Below are 11,917 nucleotides of genomic sequence, written 5' to 3'. Positions count from 1 at the left end.
GTTTACAAGACAGATACCTTTATAGCCATATATATGTCTTTCCAATACCTGTTGTCATGTAAAGCTCTTTGGAGTAGAATACCAACTGAGTAAAGTACATTTGAATCCTGAGTCACCTGAAGTAGTGAAACAGTTTTTGCTAAGTGCTGTAGGTGAAAGAAACAGAGCAGATGGATGAGATTTTCTTAGAAAGAAAATTTTAAAATTACTGAAACTTCAAATTTAATTGAGACGTGAACCAGTCCCACTTTTTGCCAAATGGCAAGACAAATTAAGGTGTAAGAAAAGATGCATGAAAAAGAGGAAAAAAAATGGGACAGTGATTTGGAATCCAGTCAGACATCAAAAATCTCAAAGCTTAACTTAAGGAGAACATGTAAACTGGACAGGTATTGTATCAGAGGAAATGTAGCTTGGGCTGTAGATATGCCATTACATACGTGTAAGTTGTCCAACACCTCTCTAGGGAATCCTAAAAGACAGCTTTGTCTTCTGGAGGTGACAGCCTGAATTAATCACATCCTTCTGAGTGATTCCCATTTTACAGTTGGGAAAACTGCTCCATAAGGCCTGTTTTGGATGTCATTGCCTACAAGTAGAAATGTGGGAGATACACAGCAGCCCGACTCTTCCCTTATCACAGTATCCATTGCACAAGCTGCAAAGGGAGATACAGCATAGTATCTTGCCCAAGAAAACGTGATTAATATCAGAAAAACTGTCTTCCCTTTATAGAAGAGAGGTCTCTTATGGTTTGTGTTTCATCTGAAGAAAAAAAGGAATTACATTGGCTAAGAGAGGATTTGGCAAACAGAGGAAGTGGGAAAAAAAAAATCTACCCTCTCCTCATAGCACAAATCAGAAAAAGATATAAAAATCTAGAATCTACTCTCTTCCTCCTCTATATCCAATGTGTAAAGATTCAGCTCTAGAAGGAGAAGAACTCAAACTGCTTCATGGGGAGGAATAGAGATAAAAGACAAATAGGAAGTATCTTCATGTGCTCTGCTGGTCATTGGAGACCAGTAAGGTATAACTGTTGGTATGCAAAAGGAAGGAAGGAACCTAACATTGCTGATGCAGGATTTCTGGAAAGAAATCTTCAGTGAATATCCTACTTCCAGGTTACTTCTGTCACCCAGATGAGAGACCCCTGTCAAAACCAGGAAAAGAGTTTAGACTGTCTTCTCTTTCCTAGTACCTCAGACAGTATCTGTCAGGATCTGTATGGAGCTCATCAGAACAAAAAAGACAGTGAAACATGACTGTAAATATGTAAATAACTAAAATGCTAAGAGAAATATGTTAAGACTGGAAATCAGCTTGATTCTGTGTTTAGAATTAGGAGTTCCAGTGCTTTGACTGACCTGTCACACTCCTTTCCACTGGCCAGCAGAAGAGAGAAAGAAGGCTAAACGATGGTGAGAGAATAATGTGGAGAGAATAGGATAACTGAAAGGGAGAACAAAACAGGAGAATAACGACAGAGTAAGGAGGAAACAGGAGAGAAATATTTCGGAGACTGTTGAGTTTGAAAGAGGATTGAGAGTAAAAAAGAAAAAAAATTTAATATCTTAGAAGGTAAGAAAGAAGAACAAAATAAAAAATTAATTATAATTACATGACAATATAGGATTTTCTATATTGGATCATACCATTAGTCCATCAGGTTGTGTATCCTGACTGTTGTAGCTGAATGAAGGATTAAAGAAAGATGAACAAAACAAAAATAATGCATCCATCCAACCAAGCAAAGGAGAGAATTATTTCCCTCGCCTTGCAGTAATCAGTTTGCATCCCAAAGCACAAGACTGGGTTAGTATTAGGAAATGTTATTAATAATCATAAAATTATAAGGGGTTTTTGTTTGTTTTTAAATTAACCCAGCTATTTACTTGGCTAGATGAGCTCCTGCATCAGTGAATCCCTTGAGTTGACTGTACTACTAGTTACACTAGGTAGGCCTTCTTCTCCTAAGAGTGTAATTGCAGAGGGATCAAACAGTCTGTATATTATAGTAGGTACCACAATAGAAAAGTTTTTATGTCCATTTCCCTATTTCCCTATCTGTTCTTGTTTCAACAGTTCCAATTTTCTTTTTTAATGGATCACCATCAGCTTAGATTTTCTCTTTTGAAAATAACATTCTTGTGCATTCTGCCTGGGTGTTAAATTTTGCTTTGAGGTCTTCCTGATGCTGATCCCAAGACTGGGATGGTGCTTTGTAGTTTTCCTTTTGATCAGTCATCTGCAGAAGAACACAAATAAGTCAGAATGGATTAATGTGGCCTTTCCCCAAATTACTTATCTGCTGTTACTTGGTAGAGAGTGGAGAATAAAGACAAAACTCTGGACCAAGTGTCCCTTGTCAAGAAGGAAAACAAGTGGTTTGAAAGCTACTTTTCACCATGGTTTAGGAAAGAAAATTCCTGAATTTTTACTCCTCGGAAGTATGGATACAAATTTGCTACTGAGCACAGGAAGGTTATAAAAATAACCAGGCTGGTTTGAAGACTGTCATCTGCCCTAAATGGAAAATTAAAATGTTTCCAACAGATCAATTATCTCACAACCTGAGAATTCACAAAAAGTGTTATCAAGTAGGAGTACGGCAAATTGTTATGAGTCTTTTTCTCTCCAAAACCACCAACTAGGATGAATTTCCCTATGTATTGTTTTCACCTCCTTTCTCTGTTACTGGTCATTAAGTAAATGCTTTTTTGGGGATACAAATATTTTTTTCTATTTTAAGCCGTGACATATTGCATTACTACCTAATGGATTTTATCACAATCTATATCACAGAGACCAACACTGCTGCCTTCCTAGCACAGCCTCTTCAGTGAGACCATGAAAGAGAGTGCCAACGTCTTTAGAGTGTAGCTGCATTATCATACTACTGCAAGTGTCTTAACAAAACCCGAAAAGTGTAAACGTAGCTTCCCAAACCATCTGAAAATTAATGAGTGACAACAAAACACAAAATAAGAATCAAAAGTAACCCTCTGCTTGATATTTTCACAGTGTCTAAAACAAAACCAAGAGAAAGCATATTTTTTTTTCGTTCTTTTTAAATCTGAAGTCTGAAGCTAACACAGTATCAACAAATTAATTCATGGTCAGTTCTCCTCCCACTCTCTGGCTGTCTCTAGTTTGTTTCAATAAGTATAGTTAGAAGAACAAACTATGTGAGATAGCACTGGACTTTTTTTTATAAAAAAGGCACTTATTACCTTTATTCTCACTTTTTTTGGCAGTGGAGGAACAGCTTGAGGTCACAGGCATTGTTTTGTAACAGGAAGATATACAGAGTGAGAAAGAAGGAGAGTGTAAGTGAGAGATGGAGAGAGACAAGGAAAGAAAACAAGAGGATTACATTAAATGTCTCTATAATATTTTAGAAAAATATTCTGGCTTCTTAAGTGTTCTGTAACTTTGGTTTTCTGAATGGAGAGGGGAAAAAAGCACTTATGAATAGTAAAAAGCATATTTTTGCCAGAAAACATAATTTCTACTTTTCCACTTTAAAGTTGGAGACTCTCTGAACAAACATTTTGTGAACTAGGTCTAAAACTTTATTTTTTAAGCTCAAACCAGAAATGTCTTTTAAGATTTATGGGTTTGGGTGTCTTTTAAAGTGTAAATTACTTTTTTGCTAATATCAAAATGACAGCCTCAGGAGCTTTTTCAAAAGATGGAACTGCAGCAAATACTGCACAAGCTTCCCACGCTGTGCTGTCAGAAGGCCTCCATGCCATCTTACAACACCCTTGCTATTTCTGCCCTGACCCTCCTTCAAGCAGGAGCTGACAATCCTGCTAAATCATGTGGTAGGTTAGTGATGTGGGAAAATGTCAGCATGTGATTACAATAAATCTCCAAACTCTGTTTCACTTTATGTGACCCATTCAGTATTCAAATTTAGAAGCACAGTGAAGTGAAGATGGAGGAGAGATGTGCAGATTACACATTCCTGGGTCAGACTGACACATGAAACAGGGGTTCACTCAAGGGATGTACATCCCTTCTGGGTTTTCCATTGAGGACGGAGGGGAAAGAGAAGAGAAACTTCCGTTTGTAACACGGGCTTCAAGAAAGTTCACTGGAAGAAGCTGAACTAACTAAGAGGAAATCCAGGCTGACTCAAATGCCTGTTTGTTCAGCAACTCCCATATGAAGGGCAGCTCCAGAAGCTGCTTCTGATGGTGCTGATGGTTGCCATCATCATCTCTTCCCCAAAGGAATTTCCACCTTGGAATTCTGATTTCCTGATTGCATCTTACTTCCCATGGCATATAAACAAATTAAACAAGTATAGTTCAAGTTCTTTACTAGATTTCACTGAATTTTCTTTGTCAAAAGAGGATTTTATTAGAAATTTTTTTAATTAAGTCATTAATGTGTCAGTTATCGATATATACTTAGTTAATGGCAAGACCTATCCATGTTACCGTGAAGGCTGTCAGATATTCCACAGTTTGAATTTCTACATATATTAATTTCAGTCAAACATCCTCAAGCCTGTTCCCTCTCTCAGGCATTTTAAACCAAGCTGTGCAATCTGCAGAGCCCTAGAAATCTGGAGGTACATGGGATGGGTCATGGAGGCAGGCACGGTCAAAAGCAAAGCTGGTGTCAGATAGAAATGACTAAGACCAGAAGTAAGCTTTTGAGTCAACACAGAAGTATCAAGGTAAGCAGACTGGGAGCCTGGGTAGGATGGACAGGCAGATGAACACAGCCAGAGTGGCTGTGTAGGATGTAGGGACTCATTTCCCCTGTACGATGAAGCCTCTGTACAGTCAGCACAGATAGACTGAGGTGTAGGAATCAAAGGACCATCTAGATGGTGGTCACTGAGAAACTCCTCAGAAGAGAGGAATGTGTTTCTTGGCGGGACACAGGTGAAAGAAGCCTTTCCTTATCTCACCCATGCTAAGCTATATTTGTGTTTGTGCTCCTTTGGCCTTTGGAGAATAAAAGGTGTCTCACATACTGTGCTACCTTCCTTCCCAATTTATGTGTATTGCAAATATTTTTTTAATTCAGTTGCAGGTCTGTTCAGGAAGTGAATAGTGTGTTTTGTTTTTAAATCTAGAAGCTACATGCTATAAAACATAAAATAAAATACAGCACCACAGGGAGACCAGCTGCCACATAGAAAGTTGATCTCTCTAAAACCCTCTGGCCTGAAAGAAAAAAATGAGTTTAGACATTTTTATTGGATTTCTCCAGCTAAAGCCCACCTTCAAATCCCACTTAACTTAGTATGTTTACATGTGTCAAATTTTCATTACATAATAAACAAAAACATGTGTACAAATGCAAAGAAACTAAAATCAGATGGCTGGTGGACTGTAGGGAACTGTGATTATTCAATTCCCTGCTGATGTCTTTCCAGAATGTCGCGTCCAGCTGCAGATTTTGGCAACCTGTAGCCATTTCGCCATCCCCAAACAGTTCTTTGTATTTGACAAAATTGCCTTTTCTTCTGCAACAATAGAAACTATATATTTTTTAGAATTGGTTAGCTCTAAAAGGCTGATACCATTTCCAAATATCACTGGATTTCACTACAAAATGTTATTTTTTTGTAGTAATGTAGAAGACTCTTATCCTTACTGATCTTCCCACTTACAGCAGTATCAAGTTAATAAATATCATAATTATACTGATCCCTATTCCATATACTACTACTACTAGAAATGTTCGCAATCATCCAAGACACTTCTGTGAGACTCCATGAGTGCATATGACATAAACCTCCACCAGTCACAGAGCATGAAGCACATGCAAGCAACCAAGTGATGCACAAAAATAATACACAGCTCCTGGCCTGCAAAAACAAACACAGAACCAGCAGCTTGAGCTGTTTAACTGGAGGAACAGGGCAGGGGTGTCTAGAGAGACGAGAGGGAGATGAGGGATTTGGGGAACAGCCTGACACAGAAATGACTGACTTCATCCTCCAGCTAAGGAAGTCATTTCTGCATTGCCAGGATAACAAAAGGTAAAGGAGTGACAAGAATAGACTTAAAACATCTCAGACACCAACGCTCTTATTAATGTAGGTCACTGGATAATGTCTTGTCCAACAGTTGTGAAAGTAGAAAATCTCACAAGTTTAAAAATCATCCAGTTAATATAAATACTATAGAAACAGAGAAACTAAGCTGCCATCAGACTGTCTTACTACAAAGGCCATTGTGGTAAGGTCCTTTTCTGAAATAGGGAATCTCAACATCTCAGTGTATTTTTGAGAACTTGGTACAAACAAAAGGGAAGCTTAGCACTAAAGTAATTCTGTGGCTCACAGCATCTTCCATCGAACCTAGTATTCAGTAACAGCTAAGCTGCTGCTGTGAAATATGCTTATTCTGCAGCTAAACACAGAAACTTGGGTAAGAAGACTTCTTTGCAAAGATTTCTAACCATATATAAGACTGTCCAGAAATACTGGGAGATTCTTTTGCCTCTATCCTATGAAATGGAAACCAGAGACTTGGCCCACACTGTTACCCTGCAGTCAGGAAAACTTGGTGCTTATTCCCAGCTCTGACTAGGTCTTGTCCTCTTGGAAACTTCAGAGACAGTAAGAACTCATAATTTTTCCATAATTTCTATCTTCAACAGGCACTGTCCATCTCTGAGGGTGCCTGTTTGCAATAGATTGACACAAACACAAAGCAACAACAATGGTTCATGTCAAGCTTACAGTAACAGAGCAAAACTTTCCTTGCAGTATTTCTTTCCCCTGTCCAAACCACCAATACGCTGACAAAATTATCCCAGTATCCAATGTATGAGATCTTGATGAGCAGACTGTGATGAGGCAAAACAGTCAAAGATTTGGCTAAAAAAGGAAACGTCCTAGAACTCCTTGATCGTCTCATCAAGACTCTGGGCAAAGGATATCTGGTGGACCTGCTGCATTGGGACTGTCAAAATATCTGACAAAATCTTCCTCAAAACGATATTAACAAAACTAAGCAGTTGTTGGTAAAATTGACAACTCTATCAGAGGTTAGAAAACAAAAGACAGAAAATAGAGCAGAAATAATGTATCAGATTTCAGCATCACAGAAAGTTAATGTTAATGTATCTCAAATTCCCTGATTGGCCAATGATGCTTGACAGTCTTAGCAGCAGTATAAAAAGAGGTTAATATTAATATGATCAAACAACAGATATCAATTTATCACTCTAGATAAATTCCTCACATTTAGATAAATATGCACACATTTTTTATTCATGTTTACATGCAGGGTAAGACAGACCCCACTTGCTATCTTCTGCCTGCAGGAATAACAAAGCCATTCATTTGACTGTAGAGATTTAATTTAGGTTTTGTAAACAAAACTGTAAATTAGAAAGACTGGAAAACACACTACTATATCTACTGAATGTCCTCAGGTCCTTAAGAAAGAGAGATGATTTCCACAAATTATCTGCAAAAATTCTTGCTTACCTGGACCAAATAGTACTATGCACCATTTTACAATACTTAATGAAAAACCTAAGCTGTTGTTGCAAGTCCTTCTCACATAAAGGGAAGGACCTTATAGTCGTTATAGTTCTTACAGAGTTTGATCCTATATGCAGCCAAATGCAGTGGGTTGTGAAGATGCTCAGTACCAGGCAAGAGCAAGCCTCTAACCCTCAAATTGCTAATAATGACATTTCCTCAGGACTACACTACATCCATAAATTTTTCCAGCAAGAAAATCTGGCAGCCACTCACGGAGAAACTATAGGACAATTGCAAGGCCCTCAACAGCTTTGAGGCAGTGAGAGTCCTTCACAAAACCAACTGTTCAGGAGCAAATCCCATCACCTCTCCACCTCCCCTTCATCACTGCCTTACACATACTAGCAGCAATCAATTGGCCCCCAGCTGGCAGGCACACTATTTTTTCTATTTAACAACCTCCAGGGTGGTCTCTTTGACTAATCCCCCAGGCCGTACAACGGAGCTGGAGCTGAAGTAGCTTCTGCAGTCAGCTGTTGGGCGGTACATAAAATAGAGCAGCAATGCTTGTTGGCAATGAGGCATTCCTTTAAGTATTTTCCTCATGGCCCCCTCCCAAGCACATCTTTACACTTACACATTATGAATTTGTTGCTTAACCTTTCTAAGATTAGAAGGAGATTTAAAGCATGAATCAGGGCACCGAATATAACATTTAACTGGAACATTTCTTTACTATTGGGCTCACAAGCATGTTTAACAATTGTTTAAAAACTTGCTGCTGAGGACTCTCCCAGGTTAGGATGCCCATGTCCTGTGGTCCACCTGAAGTCCTGCCCAAGCTGTCCAAATGAAGTTTAAGATTTCATCACTAAAGCAGAAGAAAAAAAAAAAAAAAAAAAAAAAAAAAAGGCTTTTGAAGACAGAGGAAAGTGTTCCTTTCTGTGATTTCGTTCATTTTTAATTCCTCTACTGAGAACTTCTGATTACTGTTGCTAAATGCCATATATGTACAGTGTGTATTTCTAACACTGTTTTCCTTGAATGCATATTTATGGGCATTTGTTCCCATGTTATTTTTAGATACCGGGATGATTTATAACTTCTGTAATGTTGGAGTGTGCTACCTATCCTCCACTGAGACACAGAGGATGAGTCCTGAGATGGAAAATCTGTTTTTCTAGATCAAGCCTTAGGGAAGGAAAGCAAGGAGAAAGGCAACAAAATAGTATTTTAATTCTGGAAGATTCTAGTACAAATCAAAGTGGAAAATAGACATTGTACACAATATAACAATTTTTAAATGAACCAATTTGAAACATCCTAATATACCATAAGAATTGTGAGTCCATGAATGCTTCCAGTGCCAAGGAAGCTGTCTCATCCTGTCAAAGTAAGTTAACAGTACAGCCCTCCATGCTGGCTAATTTCCAATGCTGCTCAGACTAAATACTGTTGCATTTCCATGTGACTGCTACTCCTCATACCTGAATCAACTCATTTAGCTGCAGACATATCAGTTTACATGTTACTAAATATGAGGGCTGATGAAAGACGTTTCAGGCCAAAGAGTTACTTTGGTGCTGTTGACTTGGTCTGCCACCACTTCTCCTAGGCACTTGGTGAGATGGATATTGTGTGAGCTACGTATGTGTAACATTCAGAGCTTCTGCATTTTTCTGTGAAGTAAAACTTTACTTATCAGTCAGTGTCCATAGCTTCTCTTTCTTCTCACAGTTAATTGGTAACTCCTAGTTTGCATTTTCTGCTGTCCATACATTTTTTGCTTTTGACTTTTTCACTCTACCATGTTGCCTCTTTTTTTTTTTTTTCCTTCCTTAAAATTGAGCTTGTTCTCTTTCTGAGAACTTTTCTGGTACTCAGCTCTTTAGGAAGACGAGAAGGGGGTCTTCAACACCAACCCAAAAGAGAAAGCTTGGTGATCCTCAGAGGAAGAATTGCTCTTGCGTTCAGGAACTGCAAGCCCCAGGAGCTCACCAACATGCTCCTTTCCCTGTGCAAACAAAAGATGAGTTTCCTGTGGGCAGGGAAATCTCCTTTACCTCCTCAGACCTCACAAGGCTGACGTCAGCTCAGCACACACAGAGGGGTCCCCTTTGTCAGTAATGCTGAGCCTACCTTCTTCCCACATAAGTGCTCTCTTTATGGGACTTAAACAAAGGCCCAAAACTGGACTTTAAATTGTGGATATATTCACCAAGCCAGCTTCTCACTGAGTAACTTCAGTGTTGCCTCACATTAGCATCCAGTAGATTCAGTGATAGCTCAGAGACACACCATCCCCAAGCAGAACTCCCACTGATCCCCCACCCTCAGATCTGAAAATGGTGGGCTACATTCTCAGATAGTTAAGCCAATATAGCTCATCTACTGTATAGCATTTTATACATGCCCATTTTTTGTCCTGGCCCATTTTTTCAGCTTTATGCCCTAACTGCTTGTGTAAGCAGTGTTAGAATTTGGTCCTAAGAACAAATAGTATCTTTTGAAAATAGATTCCTGGAAGATGAGGTAGAAATGTTTGATGCTGGTAAACCTTACAAAAGGATTTAAGTTAGCTAAGCTGATTGGAAGGAAAACCAGTTAAAATCCTGGTAGTAACATCAATGCATAAAACAGAGCACTCCTAAAATAAAATTAAAATAGGTCAGAAGTTTTCAAATTAATACTTTCATTTACTCTGCTGGAATAGGTTTTGCGGAATCACTCATCATTTTAATGCCCTTAATTCATCCCATTTAAGAACCAAATATTACATAAATTATCAAAGTTTTCTTGTACCACTTATCTTATTTTTAACAACTTAAGAACTATTACCAAATATATACACCACACACATTAAAATGTGCAGAGACCACAAAATTTAGATTAATACTAATGAGATAATCCACCTGCCTATTTCACTGCACAACAGCTGCACAGATTTAAAAGGGTTCAATTAAACTTTATTCAGTGCATAGATAATTGATCCAATGTGGAGAATGATGTCACTGGTAGGTTAAAAAAAATATTTTACCTTTTAAAATAAAATTGCTCCATTAGAAAAACTGGAAATATAAACCTGACACATAAATCATTCTGGAAACTTTGTTTTATAGAGCAACAAAAAGAAGGAAAATGAAATAAAATCACAGCAGATACAACATGCAGATGTCTATTATTTCATTTCCTCTCCAAAAGGGGCAATAGAAGTCTAAATGAGACATTGCTGTTGCTCTCCTTCCATATGGGAAGTTCAATTAGTCTTTGGTATTTCACTGTATTTGTTTTTATCTTTTCTGACAGCTTCTATTTTCTTAAAGTTTTTGTCTCTCTACCCTCCACAACCATGAAACACCACCATTTTCCTACTTTAATTACTAACTTTAGATGGCACCAAACTTGTGTAAGATGCTTTTTTAATAAATAGGGAGGAATTAATCTTTAAAGATCTGTCCTGACAGCCATCTGCCTGGGGCACTGTAATGGTTGCTCTGGGAGCCATGAGTGGCCCAGAAGGACATACTCGGGCCTCTGCTCCAGACTACCGAAGGCAAAAGCACAACTTCTTGCAAAGTTTGTATTTCTCCATATTTACAGTAGTGGACTGCAAAATACATTGGTTAATTTCTTGATACAACATAACATTATTTCTGACACTGTTAGTGGCAGTCTCTAATCTAGACCATCCATTTCATGTCAAGGTGATACAAACATTATCAGAGAAAAAAAGGACAAAAGATAATAATCATCTAACCACTAAGGCATTAGTATAGTTCCCATCCTTATAACATTTCAGTGGATATCCAGACTTGACATCAAAATAATAACTTTAATCTGAGACTGTCAAAATTATTTACTTTGAAAGGGGCTTCTACAGAGAGAACCTGAGGAAAAGGCTATTTAACCCACATAAGCCATCAATAACAGGTTTCTCCATCATCAAGTGAACTTTAAACAAATTTCTTCTCACTCACTAGCTGTAGTATGCTCACCAATGTGACGGCGCTACCTTCTCCCTGCTTAATTCTGGGCCCTGTATCCTTCTGACCATGTGAGGGCTGACCCAGAGATGAAGCTGTTGGGCACATTTATAACACCTGAGGTGCTTTCCAGCAAAGCCAGATATGCTCAGTCCCCACTCCTGCCAGAAGTAGGACATTCTGCAGTGCTACTAGTGCACCCCAAAGTGATGGGGAATTTGGACCAATTTCTTGAGTCACTTGCCCAATATATCTCAGACAATCAAGGCTGTAAACAAATTTTATCAAACTGAACTAACCACTGGCTTGTGATAACTCTTTAATTGTTATGGAATAATAAGTCACAGTAGGTATGTATCTGCTTGCCACTGTGCCTGTAAAACTTATTATTGGTTTGACTCTAACAAGCAAAACAATACTTAGAAAAGTAGTCCTATTAAAACAGTGTATTTCCTTTATTTATCTA

This window comes from Tyto alba, unplaced genomic scaffold (assembly GCF_018691265.1).
Source record: "Tyto alba isolate M040663 unplaced genomic scaffold, T.alba_DEE_v4.0 Super-Scaffold_2, whole genome shotgun sequence".
NCBI lineage: Eukaryota > Metazoa > Chordata > Aves > Strigiformes > Tytonidae > Tyto > Tyto alba.
Note: the sequence above shows the minus strand (reverse complement) of the source record.